Source organism: Falco peregrinus, chromosome 1 (assembly GCF_023634155.1).
Source record: "Falco peregrinus isolate bFalPer1 chromosome 1, bFalPer1.pri, whole genome shotgun sequence".
NCBI lineage: Eukaryota > Metazoa > Chordata > Aves > Falconiformes > Falconidae > Falco > Falco peregrinus.
In genome coordinates, this window is record NC_073721.1 from 70,458,801 (window position 1) to 70,476,145 (window position 17,345).

At 37.7% G+C, this 17,345-nt stretch overlaps 1 protein-coding gene and 1 long non-coding RNA gene across 5 annotated transcripts in view; one reads left to right on the plus strand and one right to left on the minus strand.

Annotated features, from left to right (window-relative positions):
- Positions 1-17,345, minus strand: part of AKAP6 (A-kinase anchoring protein 6) — a 287,348-nt gene that overhangs the window by 260,745 nt on the left and 9,258 nt on the right. The gene's annotated exons all lie outside the window — the stretch shown is intronic.
- The window catches only part of LOC114013072 (uncharacterized), a 57,554-nt gene continuing 40,947 nt past the window's right edge, over positions 739-17,345 (plus strand). For all 3 annotated transcript variants that reach the window (XR_003555918.2, XR_003555919.2, XR_003555917.2), the window contains exons 1-3: positions 739-1,151; positions 3,229-3,472; positions 4,922-4,962. This is a non-coding gene — a long non-coding RNA (uncharacterized LOC114013072). The remainder of the gene's footprint in view (positions 1,152-3,228; positions 3,473-4,921; positions 4,963-17,345) is intronic.

Below are 17,345 nucleotides of genomic sequence, written 5' to 3' on the forward strand. Positions count from 1 at the left end.
CAAGAATGCCATTGGATGTGAAGTGCAGAAGGAAAACCAAAATACAGCAGTACCAATAAGTTTAGAGACATTAATACATTCTAAGCTCTCATACAGCAAATAATACAGACAGCATCTGGGGCACTGTTGAAATCACAACAGCCTTCCTGACCTGAAGCACTGCTTTCTTTGGCCTGTTCTCTGACCCTGTAAAAGGGTCCATTTTTGAAATCTTTATTCAGTCAGGATTTCTTGCTTAACTACTCATTAATCCTGCATAAGTACCATAACTATACATATCTTCCTGGGGACTTATTGTTAACAAGAGGGATATACACCAGTATAGACTGTCTGCTAATATTTACTCCTTTTTTATTCTTTCTTAAACACCAGTAAAAATGCAATAGCTGAAAGGCTAAACAGAAGCAAGTAGTGTACCATGCAGATGTTTTTCAGTAGCAGAAAAAGATCTTTCTTTCTGAATAGAATCATAATGGTCCCATAAATAAAAACAGGAAAGAAAAAAAAACAAACCCACAACCACTCGATTTTAAAATCGAGTGATGTTTCTAGGAGGCTTAAGGCAAAATAATGTAGCTCTTTTATATCCAAAAATAAGAAACTGTGACAATAGACTGGCTTGCTACCTCTCCAGATTGCCCTGCAGCCTCAGCTGTAACCTGCAGCAGTAACACTCTGATATAAACTAAACTGCTGTCCTTTGATAGTAAGTATATACAAGATACTCTGCATGGGCTAGAGCACCATGGAAGCAAAGGTGACACTCACTTTTTGCAGAAAATCTGTAAAGGAAATAGTAATAGCAGGCAACCTGGAAACCGGGCCAGACATTGTTCAGAAAGCTCCCTTCTGATAAGGATAAAAACCCAGCTGTCAGCTGTCTCAATCTGCAGATAAAGAACTCTAGGAGCTGATGTTGGGGAGAGGTTAGGATTTCACAGGGAGAAGGAAAAGAGATCACAATCGCATAGAAAAGTAGCTTTAACTGCTCTACCTTGACCCTCACTAACTCAGGGACACACTGCCTGCAGGCAGGAGTCTGCAGGGAGCAGGGAGGAAACGGCTGGAAGTTCTTTCCTGCAAGTACAAGTCCCAGAAGTAATAATATGTGATGTTGGTCCTCAGTCTTGTAACCCAGCTGCGAAGACCAGGTAAGAATTTTTGTGTTCCTCATATTTCCGTGTTTATGAATGCTGTCTTAAAAAGAAAAAAAAATATATATATATAAATAAATATACTTTTTAAAAAATAATAATTTTTTTTTTAATTAATGGAAGAAACAGAAATACAGGCTGAGCAAGAGGCCACAGCGTGTCAGAATGGAGCATTCGCTGCAGTGCACCTTGTTACTGCATAAAAGAATTATACAAGTGATAAAAGCGACAGGGTATATCACAAAGAAAGGAAAAGGAGAAAAGAGCCATCTATGCAAATATTTTCCTTTCATTAACTTAATGTTTGATCACATAAAGCACATTAAAAGATGCCAAGTTGTTTCTTTCCAAGTAAAAATACACAGACAAATCTGTTTGTTTAGATTAACAGAAGATTGACTAACGTAGTTTTGACAAAACTTCTCATATGTACATTCAAATGCATGCAAAACCAGCATCACGCTGGTCTGTTTGCTGTAAATCTTTAAGGAGAAAACGTATGACTTTGCATAACTGGTAAATTTTGTGCACAGCATGCCTTCAAAAATGCATGATCTCTTAAAAGTCTCAGCTGTCTTCCTTTGAAATGCACTCCTATCAAATGAAAGATGATGATATGACACCATAACACATGGTAAACACACCAAAGAAAGTAAAAACAACCCCCCAAACGGGCAGTGTTTGGCTTCACGAGGACATGAATAAGGCATGCTTTCATGCAGTTGCCCCTTATCTTCATAATTTATGTTCAAGTAGTTTACAGCAATTAAGAGTCAAGCGAAACCAAAAACAAGAAACGTGCCTGTGTGCAGCTTAAATTCAAAGCAATAATGAGGATGGCTCTTTCTATGAGCATCATAATGAGCAGTAATCAAATAATCAAGACCGACTAATTGACAGTTTTGGTGTCTTTGGTGAAAGACTTCTGTAACGCATACTGGAACTAGAACACTACATTGTAATGTTAATTAGGTAAATAACAGTTGCTCGGCAAAGTTCTCCGGTAGGCTTTAATGAAACAAAGAAGGGAACAGATCGCTATGGCTTCTCTTAGGCACAGCATCATTCTAAAAAATGGGACCACTTCTGTAAGTATGATTAACCAAATTAACTACCATTTGTTTTGGACAAGATCAGGGGCAAGGAAACTAAAGTGCTACAGGTTTTTTTTTAATTTTATAGATATATTCATATTCCAGTTTTAAGCTCTATATTACAAATCCAGATTACTAAAGGTTTTAAGTCTTCTCCCTTTCTCATCCCTTCCATGCCTTGCCTTAGAGCTTTTTCCAAAATGCCTGTACCTCTACAAGATCTATAAGCTCTGATGACATGATGTGACATGAGTATTGTTTTTTAAATAACTAAGCATCGTGGGGGGAAGAAGTGGAAATTCATTTACCCTGGTTAAAAAAAATGTTACTAGAAAATTATCTTTGTTGTTTCTGTGGCTGTTACTTTAACATCAGATTCAGAGAAGGTAAAACATATCAAGTACGATAAATCAACAGTTACTGACTGCTGTTCACGGTTTTGGAAAAATTCTAGAACAAAAGTAGATTTCTACTCATGTACTGTACACAAGTTACTGTAAGCCCTAGAAAGAAATACAAAGAGATTGCGATGTTAATGGGAAGTAAAGAAAAAGGTCCAACAAAGTCAGCTCAAACTCCTGGGGCTTCCTCACATAAGAGTAGTTGCTCTCCTGGCAGCAAACCCAGCAACATCCATTATGTAATCGATTTTATTGCAACAATGATGTTGTGCTCAGGCTACACAGGAGTGCACAGAATATCTCCATGTGTCATGCTTAACTAATATAATGGATCCGAATTTTGGAAATTTGTTGGACGCAGATTAAATACAGCATGTAAAACTCATTTTGGCTGTACTTTATATTTAGAGTGCTTTGGGGGAAATTAAGCAACCTATAGTCAAAAAAGGGTTTTTACTTTCTAATTGACAAGTAATTTTGAACCTGTTAAATACCTGAAAAGGAAAGAAATTTTTGGAGAAGTTAATGTTCTGTCAAGATGTATGCGGTCTGAAACTAGATCACTGTTTTGTGATACAGGAAATCTTGCACTTTTTGAGAACTTGTAGATCACTTTCAACTGCAAAGAGATCATAAAAAACAGAGGAAAACTATTTCCTGTGCTCATTTTCATGCTGAGTATAAGAATCACCCCTGGAAATTTCAAGGAGCAATGCATGGTAAACTGCAACCACATGAAGAATGTTTTTTCAAGGCCATATAGCCTAACCAGCTGTGGAAGCAAAAAAGCATGTGAGACATGAGGATAAGCCTGCTGCCAATAGTAAGTTCTTATTTTACAGTATGCTTTTTAAGTATCATTTTCAAGTATTTTAAAGATACTAAAGTATCTTAAGATATACTCATTTTTAAAGAAATTCTTATGGTTTGTTTCCTCATTTTTTTAATTAATACTATCAAATCTGTATTTTCTCTCATATATTTTAAAAATGTTATCTCCCTCTCACAAAAGAAATCCAAAGAAAATTTAGCCTTAGATGTTTATCCATCTGGAAAAACTTCATTTCCAATGGTAAACATTTATCAAGGTCTTACACACCACTTTACACGGATAGAAAAAAAAAATGCCTGCATATATAAAAAAATGTATTTATATCTTTATGTGACCATGCAGGTACAAGTAAATAGGTCTCCTACAGGACAATATCTTAACTTGTGCAGTAGATAGTGTTTTTGCTTGAATGGGTACAATTTACATAGCTGCAATACTTTCTACAACCTAAGTGTTTCACTGTGACCTGCTTATTCCTACTCTTCACAATCACAAAATAGCCACTGGATGAAGGAGAGTGAAACTGTCTTTGTATCAAATTTTGAAAATGTACAAGGTAAAAGGTGGGGGGCAGGAGAGACTTGGGAGTGAGAGAAAAGGAATAATCTCAAAACAAACAGTATAAGCCCCTTGAGGCTGATCCTCAGACCCAATTAGGTTAATAAAGTTACACTGATCTGCTCCACTTGCAGAACTGGTTCAAGTCTGTGTGTTCAACAATGCAAGAGAAACATATTGAACCTTGTTCCTAGCTGAGCCTTGATTCTAATTGTACCTTATTTCTAGTTAAATATACAGTGAAGAACATGCATCACCCTCCTGTCAGTAGAATGCTTCTGGATACTTCTCCCAGTATGGTGGAGAATTACCCAGATCTCATTTCTTAGTCTTAGTGGTGGTGATCTTTTAAGTCTTCCAATCCCACAATAATATTCACATATACTTGCTCCTCCATTCTGTCTCACAGCTCTAGCTGCAAATCCAAGCCTGCACACACAATCATCTTCAGTGGTTTCTCAGCACTTAGTTCTTTTGATGAGTCAGAGATCATTGTGCTGGGTGGTATCCTGCTTCCAGGTTGAACATTATGAAATTACAGCATATTTCAAGCATAGAAAAGGCATCCTGGGATTGCCATCATTATAAATGTAGCTATCAAGCATGACTAGAAATACATGTACACTGTCAGCATCTTCACCACTTTGGTTTCTAGACTAGTACAAGTTGTACGTACATATAACAGTAACTAAAGTGCTAGTGGCTGGTCTATACCAATGTTCTTATAAATGCTGTTCTAAGCAGAGCTGCATTGGTGAGGGAAATAGGAAAAGTGAAATAAATTCAGCTTGGGATAAAGAATACGTCTAGTACCCCTAAAATAATTTTTCACTCTGAGTTTATCATGCGTTTTACAAGTTTTCTCTCTAACTTCTCTGCCAGGCAACTCTCAGGTCCAAGCCCTAGGAAACTTCAACCAACAGGTAAGTCAGAGAGAGATTTGACCTCACTTTACTTCAGTGCAGATTAATGATTCAGCTCTGAGGATGTAAGTGTAGGAGTTGACAGCCCTGTAGTGCATGCACTGACGCTTCCCTCCAGCTCAGCTACATTATCCCGTTTCCTCTTTCTCCCCTTCTTTATTAGAAACACCTTACACTGGCTTGATTTTTACATCCTGGGCTATTCAGCTGTATTTCTACAGATCCAGCAATTCAACAGAAAGGTTTAACCTACTAAGCCTTACTACTGACATGCTGCCCGCTACCTGCACCACTCAAAAAAAAAAAGGGGGGGGTACATGAAGGTTCTGGAGCATCTGGTACATTAATATCAGCAGGACTCCTGACTTTGGAGAGGCATCAGGATGCAGCAGTTCCACCACAAAAATTTCAAGAAACAGCAGGTAGTTATCGGAGGATGCCCCAAGAAAAAAAAAAAAAACACCACCACCCCAAAGTTTTTGAGAACATACATGGAAAAGCTATGGTGCATAAATTCAAAGAAATATGACATGGATTTACTAAGAGGAGTTTCACCCTTTCCCTTTCTCACTGGCTACATTTAGGTGAGAAAGGAGAGGCAGTGGAGAAATAGCAGCTCCAAGAACAAGTGAAGGCAAAGATGTGGGGCTGGCACCCACACCTACTCTCCTGACAGATTCATGGCTCAGAATTTTTGAAGGATTAAATGACAGGAAGAAAAATCAGAAAGTGTTAGTTACTGCAGCAAGGGAAGAAACAGATAGGTACATTAGGAGTTAAATCATAACATAAACCAAATCCTGCACCTGTTATAATCTCATTTTGCTGTTGAAATTAAAACCTGAAGAACTATGGTTTTCAGCTCTTGCCTCCCAGACATTCAAGACAGAATTGAAGCTGGGAGAAAAACTAAGCATAGAAAGAGCAGACAATTCTGTTTGGCAGCACCATGTGCAACAACTAGCACAAACAGAGCAGAATGTATAAAACACATGTTTATGTATGTTTTCATCATGTGCACTTGCTGACATCAACACCAGCACTAAGGAATTTTAAGAAAAAACCAATGTATTAAGGCCCGATCATCTACGTCACTATTCAGATCAGGAATTTTTCAAATCTTCTCAGGATTGCAGGTCTGAAAAACTACCAAGTGTTGATAGGACATGACAGAACGATTCATCTGTGGTTCCATCTATGCTTTCATTACTCACAAGACTTCTTAGAGCTTAGTCTTTGTATATATCATCAGAAAATACAGAACGCTTCAAAAGAAATGCCTGGAAAGCCTCTTTCCTCTTCCAGTCTGGACCTTGCAGAATGTGACACTTCAGTCACGTTCTAGTGCAATTGGTGTCTCAGGTACTGCTAAGATCATTTATAGCTACCACAAGGTCCCTGCCCTGCTGCCAGATTAGCTGTTCCTCATTTCTGTTTATCACTTCTTATCCTGTTCTGTGGTTAAACTGGTTACAGCAGCTTCTGAGCAAAGAATCTGAGCCTATACCTCAAGTAAATAAAGAGCTAGCATTTCCTTTTTGCTGGGACTTGGTAACGTCAGGGGGAAAAAATTCTCCTCCACCTCCAGACACAATAATAAAGTACTGCTTTTCACAAAACTCTGCCCCAGTCCAAACAAGGCATGTCCACAGGAGCGTGTGTCAGCAAAAGGAACAAGAATCCTTTAAGAAACGAGAAATGGCTGGAGGCAAGCTGCTGCAGGAGCTACAAAGAGAACTGCCAACAAGTCAAACCAGCTTCTAGAGTAGCACAACAGCCAGGGCTGGTCTGCCGCTGAGCGGGTGCTGGTGGAGGTTATAGCAGACTACATTCCCCATTATCTCAGTAAGGAGAGGGGGAGGAGGAAAGGCAGTGCTGATAACAGCTGAGGAAACAGCAAGCCAGGGAAACGCTAAGGCAGCTGCTTGGCAGCAAACAGGCAGCAGCAGAAAGTACTCATCACGACGAAATAGAATTGCATGTACACAGAGTTATTCTATTGTATTGCACTTCCAATTCACTTTCTCCCTTAATCAGAATTAATTTTTAAGGTCCTAAGAGAAATCCACCTTCCACACGGCTGCTCTTGCAGTAATAAGGATTAAATCAATCCTTTCTTCCTTCAGCACCCCACGGGGAGCAAACATATGGCTTCTGAGAGAGTTTGACCCATTTCCCATCTGCCAGTGACCAAAGTGGAGGTGGTGAAGTGAAGCATTGTCACCCTTCTACGAGAAGATGGAAAGAAACCTTCTAAAATTGGGATGAAATGAGTCATCAAGCAAAGATTTTTAAATGAAGGAAAGCTTTTTAGCATGCCAGAACTCATTATGTAACATATACGTGTATGCATATGTATGTGTACATGCATACATTAGGGTTCCAGACAAATCTTCTATCAGTCGTGCTATGATAATGCGAACTCTTCCACAGTGAATTTTCAACTGAAATTATTAGTCAGTTTTCAGGATTCCCTTTTGTCATTACTTTAGCTGTTTGTAGACACCAGGTAAAGCTACATGTGAGATGGACACTGTTGATCATCCCTACCGCAGAGCAGGATGCAGTGAAGGGCTTCTCAAGTTTGTGAATCCGATTTCTCCAAAAGTAGCCACGTTCCATTAGTAAGCCCAGCTGACAGATAAATTTATTGCCTCAGGTAAAGTACTCCACTAATGGAGCCTTACTGCTTTAGTGGCCTGAGCTCTCTGTATCAATGCATTATATGATGCAAAGCTATTGAGCTCATTTACTGTTATCTCAGGGTTTCTGTAGTGCATTTTATTATAGAATTGCCAGTGCTAGACTTGTCCTGGCACTCTTGCAAAGAGACTTAATATATGCATTCCTGTTTTTAGGCACTGTGGGGCATTATTGTAACCACTTTTTCATACCCTGATAGTCACTGATGTGCATCTTTTATAAATGTGCTAAAACACCAGCATATTTTTAGTCCAATATAGATCTTCCAAGCTCTAACCAGCCAAAGCTTGTATATGGGCCTATTCAGAGTTGCCAGCATCTCTGTTCTGCAGGAATCAAGCTCAACATCTGTACAATTTAGGAACAAACTATTAAAGGACCTTTCCTGCTCATGCAATCTCCAGCTTTCCTAAAGGTTTTCACCCTTTATAAAATCTTCATAAAAAGCAATGCACCTAAATTTGCATAGTTCCATTGACAGTCATAAGAGTTATCAGGTGCTAGATGACTTACTGATTTAGACTGCTAGCTCAATTGTCAATGCTTTTCATTCTAGACTGTAATTTATTTTGTTCCAGTCTTCATTCATTCATTGAGCAACACCCATCACTTCTTACATTATGGAATTAAACCAAGGGCACTTTTAAATGAAAGTCAATGGCTGTGAAAATGAAAATAAAGCATTTAGCTTTATGTTAACTTCCAATCATTCAAAAGTTTTGTCTGCTACTCAGATTTTAGTGAAATTGAAGTTCAGTGAACACCAGTATCTCACCTAAGCCTCAAGTGCATAAAATGAGAAACACACCTTCTTAATGCTCAGTAGCCAGCACAATGTTTCCTAAGGTAACTAGTTTCATAGATTTAAGAAAGTTATGATGTAGTGAATCTAACAGAAGCAATAGGTATCAGCAGGCACCAAGACTGTAATGGTGCTTTCTGTTATTTAATTTTCCATTTGGGTCAGGTCAGAAACACCACAAGAATGTGTTCCCATAGTACTTCAGAACTTCCAAGAGCAGAAAGAAGTAAACAGAGAGCATAGCAGGACAAAAATTCACATCAAAAATTGTTTTGAGGCCCAAACAAGCATTTAGACTAATCCACATATTAGCCACAGGAATGCTTCTTTTCCCTTTTGAGAAGACTGAATAGCTTGAGAAGACCAAATAGCTTGAAAAGGCCAATACCTTTCGCTATACATTAAAGCTGCAGACTTCAGAGCTATCTATTCTTAGCTGAACTTCAATTTTTCTTTTTCTCTTTGCTTTTAATTCTGTTACTACATATAATACATTTTTTTCTTTAGGAAACTGACAATGACAGAGACTGAAATGGGTACCAGCTTTACTACTACCTTTATTTTTACTATTACTACTTCATTTAGTTTTATATCTGAAAATGTTTTATTCTGTAAACTTTATACTGCTAGAACCAGAGACGATTCTGAACTAATGTGATTAAGGAGATTTTTTTTTCTGAAATATTAGAAAACGTGTGTGAAAGGGATTGTAAATACATGGTCAATGTTACACAGTTTCTCCTACATTTAGGTTATTACTATCTCATCAACCATTAACATCTGACTTGCCACAATTTTTTATTTTTTCGGCGCTGATCAGAAATTTCTGTCATGGAAGTCAGAAAATATCACTTGAATTGCAAATTCTTCTCCCTCATTCTTTAAAAATCTTTGTAAATTTTTAACTGTAAGTCAGTGTATTGGGAAACAAGACTGTTCAAAAAACAGCTCCAAAATATTATATTAGCTTTGTACCTACATTTTTCAGAATCAAGTAGATAAAGTTTCAGAACCATTCAAAATATCTTTTAGAATCTGTTTCTAAAAGGTTTTAAAATTTTGAAACAAGGAAAAGCTTTACAACAAAATAAATTATTCTTTTTTTCATTTTACTACTACTTTGATCAACAATTTTTATGATGCTTTACAATGCAATCATTCTTAGGGATTTCATATATATGTGTGAAGGTAAATATCTTTTCAAAAGCTTTAAGAGTAAACTCACCAAGACAGGAAATTCAACGGAAATACCTGTTTGCACCAATTTCATGAAAAATAAAGAAAGAATCATGAACGACTTCCATCTCTTACTTCCAAAAAAAAATATGAAATCCTATAAAATGCACTAAGATAATTTAGTTATGGTACATACATTTTAATGAACAAGCTGCAATAATCTCATCATAGAAAACTTTAAATTCTAGGAACGAAACTGGCTTTTTCAGCCTCGTTCCAAGCAATTTTTCTTACCTTGGGAGGCATAAGGCACTCTAAATTCTGGCCCACATAAATGCATTAAAAAAAATTTCCTGGGTCTTACTGGAATCTTTGAATAGTTCTGCGAGTGACCTATAGTACTAGGTCAGTACATGTTCTCTTAGATACTTTTGAAACCATGAGTGGTCTTCAAACTGCTGAAGAAAACATGTTCTTCCCCAGAGAAAATAAAATCGCTTGCCTAATTAAGCATGTCTACAATATTTGCTGAAAAATGTATGCCTAACCTATATGCTCCAGACATAAAAACAACATATGAAATTGTGGCTATGGTTTAGTTTCACACACAGAAAATGTCATTTATGCCAGAATTTTAATTAAAGTCCTCAGCTGCTGTTTTAAGGATGTAGTTTTAGTATGCTTGGATTTATTAAGCAGATCATAATTTGGTATCATGTTCTAATAGTCTAGGGAAACAAATTCTTAATAATGGATGCAAAGTCAGCATTGATTAAATTGAGCTCCATGCCAGAAGGATGTAGCTATTATTTTCAGAAAGTAATACAGCTATTTGTATTGTTTGTTCTTTTGCAGAGGCAAGTAGTCTACTTTTTACATTTAACATTTCAGATATTGCAAAGTCGGTAAAAATACTTCCCCCCACCCCTGCCAGTTTTTCATTTTAAATCACAGCACATATCATTAAAAAAGATTTTTCTATGTGGACTGATGATGAAGTTAATATAGAATAAATCTGTTTCACGATATAGACAGATACACTGATAATTAATTTTAAGATATAAAGGTTCCACAGAAACATGGATTTTAATTATATTCTCACCTGTTTACTTAAATTTTCATTCATCTATGACAAAGCACTGACATATAGACAGAATTAATGGTGGAGAAGACAGATACAATAACGGCTTCATCAGTTAATTGACTGAGCACTCTAACATTTAGTGGAAGATCCATCGCTGTTAAAAGGATCACATAACATTTCTGACTGCAAAACACCTGTCTAAACAAAAAGGACATCTATAAATGAAATAAGAATAGAGTACTAGGCACCAAATGCAACCAAACTATTTGAGCATGTGAGCCCAATCATTTTAACCATTCCACATCTACCTTTATATTTTAATATAATGTTAATTTTTAAATTAATTTTAATATAGTAAAATTAATATAAATCTGGGTAATGCTAGACACAAGCATCTCTGGGGAGAGGAGTGGCTGGAGAGCAGCTCTGAAGGAAAGGATCTGGGGGTGCTGGTTCGTAGCAGGCTCAACCCGAGCCAGCAGTGTCCCCTGACAGCCAAGAGGGCAAACCACATCCCAGGGTGTATCAATCACAGCCTAATCAGCCAGTTAAAAGAGGTGATTATCCCACTGCATTTAGCATTGGTGTTGCCTCACCTTGAGGTATGCAGTTCTGGGCCCCAGAATTTAAAGAGGATGTTAATGCACCCAGAGGAGGGCAACAAAGCTGGCGAAAGGGCTGGAAGGATGTACTGAGGAGCAGCTAAGGGCTTTGGGTTTGTCTAGTTTGGAGAAAAGGAGGCTGAGGGTGACCTCATTGCTCTCTGCAGCTTTCTGAGGAGGGGAAATAGGGAGGGGGGCACCAATCTCTTCTCCCTTGATATTCAGTGATAAGACACATGGGAATGGTTCCAAGCTGCAGCAGTGGAGGCTTAGACTGGACATTAGGAAGAATTTCTTTACTGAGAGGGTAAAACACTTTAATAGTCTTCCTAGACAGGTGGTCAATGCCCCTCACCTGTCAGTGTTTAAGAGGCATTTGGGCAATGCCCTTAAAACATACTCTAACTTCGGGACTTCCTGAAGTGCTCTGGCAATTGGACTAGATGATCATTGTAGGTTCCTTCCAACGGAACTATCCTATTCTATATCAAATATCAACAAGAAAAAAGGTTGATAAATTATCTTTTATTATTTTTCATATTTCAGAGAACAGAATTTTTTGGATCTCTGCAAGTCAATAATGTCTTCTTTTTAGATGAGAATTATTCAAATCTTAAAGACTACTGCTGGTATTTCAGAAAGTGCACTCCCTATTTAGCAGCTCTCTAAATCACATCATTTCCTTCTTTTCACCCAGAAAATAGTTTTAATTTGTGGTTTCAATATGGTTCTCTGCTAACCTCTGTAACACAGATGGAGACAATATCTTTCTGGGTTGCAATGATACACAGATCAAGCTATTCCTAATTACAGATGGCTCCCTCAATTTATGTTGTCAATGGCTGGCTTCAAAGGTTCCCCCAAAATCATCAAGAGCAGTGGTGGAACTCATATTGCCTTTTTTGACATACAGCTGTGTATTAAGGACTTATTAATTGCAAGCTTATTGCCAAAGGGTAAGTATAGAGCCTAAAAAGCTTTGTAATGGGATATGCAGCATTTCACTGTTAAGCCATTCATCCACATCTGGTCTAGCTTAGCAGTGACCTAAAATCATTAACGTATGAAGGCTCCTTCCTAAGTTATGCAAAATGAACCTCCTTAGTCTAGTTTTTAAACTGAGGAAATATCCACATCACAAAAGACCCATTAAAACATCCTGCAGAGTCTCCAAGGATTTAAAAAATGAGCTCGCTTAGCCAAAGTTAAATTTATTATTATGTTCTTATATTGCTGCTGATTCATTTTCTGCATGCTGTAACCATACTGGGTAATGCTATTACATATATTTTGTTGCATATTGTGCTTTAAACTTCTAGTTGTATTGGGAATAAGTCTAAGAAATAGTGCATCATACCCATTAGATGGCCACAGAGGGGTTTGCAATGTTCACGTCATTTTGACAGGAGCTGAATAGGACTAAGGGCCTGTGGAGTCTTTAAGCAGCAGTTAACTTCTGGCCCACTTGTATCAGCTGTTACCTCATTCTCCCTCAGCTTGTTACAGCCCACAGCAAACCCATTCAGCCTGGAGCAATCCAATTTCTCCCCTCTTTGCTTGAGGTAGCTCTTACGAAACTCTTCCCATTCTGTGCCCCTTCACTAATGCTTTCTCCAGACTCCAACCAGCTGGGCTGCTCCTGGCTGCCTCTCTGCATCTCCTTGTGCACCGGGGTACCCTGATACGACAAGCACACCCTGGGCACATGATTTTCTTCCTCTCAAATCCCTTCCTTATCTGCCCAAGCATCCTAAAAGGACGTTGACTCTCTCGTTTAGCACTCCCCACATATGTCTAGCAGCAAGAATCACTTCTTAAAAAAAAAATCTATCTGTCAATAAGTGGTGGTAGGAGTACCTAATAGGGCTGTTACAGGTCATGTAGGAGCTCATGTCACAAATCTTTAATATCCTCTCACATGCCTGCCACGTTCCTTTGCAGGCCTGCTCTCAGACTCACACACTAACACAGTATGTGTTCTGGGGTGGGGAGCAGATACTCAGGACTTCCGTGTGCATCTGTGTGGGACTTCACATGCTAAGACCCTCTTTCTGACATTAGCAACAACAATAACCACAGAAATATAACCCATACCAGAACAGATCACACTACTCTGTTCGGCTTATTTGGTTTTAGGCTCTGCAAAAACAACTTGTACCTACTGTGGATTTCTTCAAAAACAGGTTGAATTACATCAGCAGATGGAGTTGTGGATCTTGACCCTAATGTTCTTACTGCCTGTCTACTTTGTCACTATTATCCCTGCTTTGTCATTAAATAGGACTTCATCTCCTGCAGCTATCATAAATAATTCCTGTAAATTCATGTTTCAAGTTGGCTGTTATGCTGTAGTTCAAAGAAAGCACTACACGAAACTGTTCCCTGCACAACTAAGAATCTTCTGTTCTCAGATTCAGTACTGGGGATTCTTCATTTTCAAATAAGAGCAAAATAAACCCAAAACTTTAAGATGATAATATCAAGCAGTCTAGCCTTCTGCACATAAAAATCAATGAATTTTTAAATCTTATTTTCAGGCCATGGATATCTTTCCTGGCCTTTTCAAAAATAAAGCCACACATCTTTAAAGTTCTTGATGCATTCCCGAAAATTTTGCCTTCTTTACCCTTTAAAAGCTATATATATCAAAGGATAGCAAGGACAAAGCACATCAAATTTGGTAAGATTTTTTTATCACTTCTCAGGAAGGCAAAATACTCATGTTATCTTCTTGAAAAATGAATTTAAAACGCACCTGCGTAATATTACTGGTACTCAGATCTTAATCAGCTTGACAGCACACAAAAAAATGTTTTAGCACTCCACAATACTATAGCAGCACCCTGAGCTTCACAGGCAATACCAGTAACATTTTCAGTATTTAGCAGGAAGCTGAGGAGCAAGATTATTCCCAAATCTTTACAGTTGCATAGTCCTTTTTCAAACCTTTGAATCTCAAATGAGACACATACATTTCAAATGGTTTTGCTGCTTCCAAGAATTCTGCTTGGCTTCATTTAATTCACCACATGACACTTTCCTTGGGGAAATCACAGAACCAGGAAAAAACACCCAACCAAAACCCACACAACATGGGAAGATACTGGGCCTGACGCCTATTAATCACTCCAGTAAGCCTCGAATAAGACCCACAGATTTATATTTCCATTAGAAGTGAAACATGAGAAGCCAGGAGCAGCAGTTAGACCTGCACCAAGAACTAAACACCTCCTGAGGCACGTTTCAGCGGCATGCCTGTAATAGGTGCAGCACAGAAATGATTGTGAAAAGAAAAACGTGCTAAGGTAGTTTCAAGACTAACCTTGTGCTGACATTTCTGGGCAGTTCCAAGACATAACTTACAAGCATGCAATATTGTCACAGGTAATGAGCAGACCAAACCCCACTCGCCGCTGCTGTGCTGCAGACCCTGCTCCTCCCAGCCACTGCACCGCTCTCAAGGGAACTCTGACAGCCTTCCCCCTTGTCACTGCAGCAGGAATTATCTTGCTGCAAAGCCTGGGAGCCATTAAAGTGCCATTATGCCTTTTTAGTTCCTTCACTCTTATTTAAAAACAAAAAAACTCATCCGCAGAAGCTCACATTTTATTTGTGTGTTTTTTTAAATCAAGTTTTCCCTGTTGTGTTTCAATATGTTCTAGATTTGTTTCTTGGAGTCAAAGTTAATGTCCCTGGCACATACACTTGATGAGCTAGTCAACTGACTGCTTAGATAGCAGTCTCCCTTCCCACCCCTATACATCTACTCCTCTAATCTCTTTAATCTTAAAGAACAATATTTTTCCTCCCCTTAAAAAAGGATATTATTTGTATTGTATTACCACCCAAAAGGTGTAATAACTGTATGATTAACTACAATGGGGAAACATTATTGGACTTTTTTCTACTCTCAGTACCACAGAGTTACCACTAGATTCATAATTTTTATATCAAATTGCTGGTAATCTGACCTACATCTACATCTTTACCAATCTTCTAAAGGGTCACTGAACAGAATTTTGTTTGTTTTTGAAGTATTGCCTATTTCATCCCACTGGAATCAAACTTTGATTCTGTGATGTCTTAAAAGAGATTGTTTAAATGCTGCAAACTGTAGCAAATAATTTCTGATAGTATAACCAACTCTGAAGTTTTTTGACTACAGACAATGCAACTATTCATAGAGTTTTGATGTGTAAAATAATCATGTTGCAATAATGTATTCCCTAGTATTTTAGTTCTGTGTAAAGATCTTTCAAGATTACTTGAAACAATTTTCAGAAGGAAATTTGAACCATTTCCAATATACACATTCTACATTCCATTTAATTATTCATTCTCTAGTCTTTGTTGAATGCAGACAATTGAATTTCCATTTTAGCAAATCATATAAACTCATTTATTAAGTTAGATCTAAAATATATGCAATTAAAATTGAAATGCTTGTTTACAATTTTTCTGATCATAGAACTACATAGATCAACAGAAAAAATCTATTTGGCTTTTTAATCATGAGTACATTTCTGTGTGAAGTTTAAGTTGTAGATGTAAAGATGTCTGGGTTTAGTTTTAAGAAAGAAGCCAACTTTTCTTTATGCTGCAGCTAGCAGTAAGATGAGGACACCTTAAACAGAGTCATATGGCATAGACCATATTTTCCTCACCTTCAGTAAAACACTTCAGAAAGCTGGAATGAAGCACAATGCATCCTGGCCCAGGCGATAACCACCTCTAAATATTCAATACATCCAGCATTTTTACTCATAAAAGGATTTAATCTACCAAAACGATTCTTTTCTCAGCTCCCTGCAGTGAGAAGTGAAACACTGGACCTCGTTCCACTAGCCTGTCAGGATATGTTATTTTGCTGATCAAGAATCTTCAAGTACCCAACACTAATCAGCCTAAGACAGGCTAATTATAATCCCTGAGGCCTTCTCCAGTCTAGGAAAATACTGCTTTAAAAAAAAATATCATCTGAGCCCTGCCAAAGTGGCATTTTTCCTCATTCCAAATGCTATCAGTTTTCACTGTCAGAATGTATAATTTTCAGGTTGGATGTAGAAGGGGGAAATAGCATTTCACAGACTGAAGGTTTGTTGAGGTTCTCTACAACCTCTGTCCTCCCTGTGGTTCTCCCATACCAACAAAAGCACCAGACAAATCAAAGAATGTTTCTCAGAACCCTATTTTATCTTCACACATTTGATTAGGTCATTGCTGTCCAGAGTCTGAACTTACTAAGAATTAGTTAAAAGCATGAGGAACCAATCAGTTTATAAGAATAATACGAAGAACCCCACTAATAATCCATTAACAGTTAACACCCGGTAAGAACACAGAGAAACACACAATTCAATTCATAAGCCATTCAAGAAAGTTCAAGAAAATATGTTATTGGAATTCAGGTGTGTCCAGCACTAATTTTAGCATACTAGATTGTTTTATTTACATCCTTAGATTATCTTTTTTTTAACAATTCAAAGGATGACTATAGGAATCAAAGCTACATGCCAGTATATAGGTCTAAGGAAGGCTAAACTGAAGTGGATTCTAAGTTATATTGGGAGTCAGAAAAAAATACAGGTTAACTGTGGGAGCTTGATAAGGTGCCTTTCTTGCCGTGCCCCTCTTTCCTGAACTATCTGAAATATACATCCTTATGTCACTTGACACAGCTATTCTAATTTCTATAAATAATTAAGTATTTATTAGACTGGAAAAAGAGAGATCTCCGGAACCCAGGGGTCTGCCTAGTACAGAATAGATGCTAGTCTATTATACATATCTTACATCTCATTTTAATGCATATCCCTCAGTCATAAGCTGGTTTGGGTTGTTTGCTCTCTGAACAAAACCTCGGCAAAAAAGTTTCATGAGGATCAACAATAGGTATTTTAATGAATCAGCAATAACTGAGAAAACAGTACTTTGTTGAATAATTCTTATCAAGCTCTAATTGTTGAAAAAAATCCTTGAAGATCATGCAAAATCATGGTGGGTCCCCCTTCTTCAC